Source organism: Priapulus caudatus, unplaced genomic scaffold, assembly GCF_000485595.1.
Source record: "Priapulus caudatus unplaced genomic scaffold, Priapulus_caudatus-5.0.1 Scaffold19045, whole genome shotgun sequence".
NCBI lineage: Eukaryota > Metazoa > Priapulida > Priapulimorpha > Priapulimorphida > Priapulidae > Priapulus > Priapulus caudatus.
In genome coordinates, this window is record NW_014596106.1 from 1 (window position 1) to 595 (window position 595).

At 64.5% G+C, this 595-nt stretch overlaps 1 pseudogene; it reads right to left on the reverse strand.

Moving 5' to 3' along the window:
• Positions 1-71: 71 nt before the first annotated feature.
• Positions 72-514, reverse strand: LOC106820528 (annotated as a pseudogene).
• Positions 515-595: the final 81 nt, after the last annotated feature.

The following is a 595-nucleotide window of genomic DNA, read 5'->3' on the forward strand; positions in this document are numbered from 1 at the left end:
GTTGACCACCCCTCGTCCCCGCCCCCGTCCCCACCCCGCCCCGCCCCTCCCCCCGCACTCCCCCCTCGTACCTCTGCTGCCAGTCTGTCCAGTAGAGCTTGTCCGCGTAGAGCGTCAGCGCGAACGGCTGCGGCAGCTTGCTGTCGTTGACCACCCCCCGTCCCTGCCCCCGCCCCCGCCCCCGCCCCTCCCCCTCCCCCCGCACTCCCCCCTCGTACCTCTGCTGCCAGTCTGTCCAGTAGAGCTTGTCCGCGTAGAGCGTCAGCGCGAACGGCTGCGGCAGCTTGCTGTCGTTGACGACCTCGCGCTCGGTGCCATCAAAATTCGCTCGCTCAATGAAGCTCAGCTTCGCGTCGACCCAGTAGAGCTTGCGCTCGGCGTAGTCGAGGCTGATGCCGTTCGGCCAGTAGATGCGCTCGCTGATGATGACGGTTCGAGTCGCGAGGTCGCCGTCCATGCCCGCCCGCTCGATCTTACTCACCTCGCCCCAGTCCGACCAGTACATGTAGCTGTAAGGGGAAAGAGAGACAGATGGGAGGTTATAGATTGACCTAGTACATGTAGCTGTGAGAGAGAGAGAGAGAGAGAGAGAGAG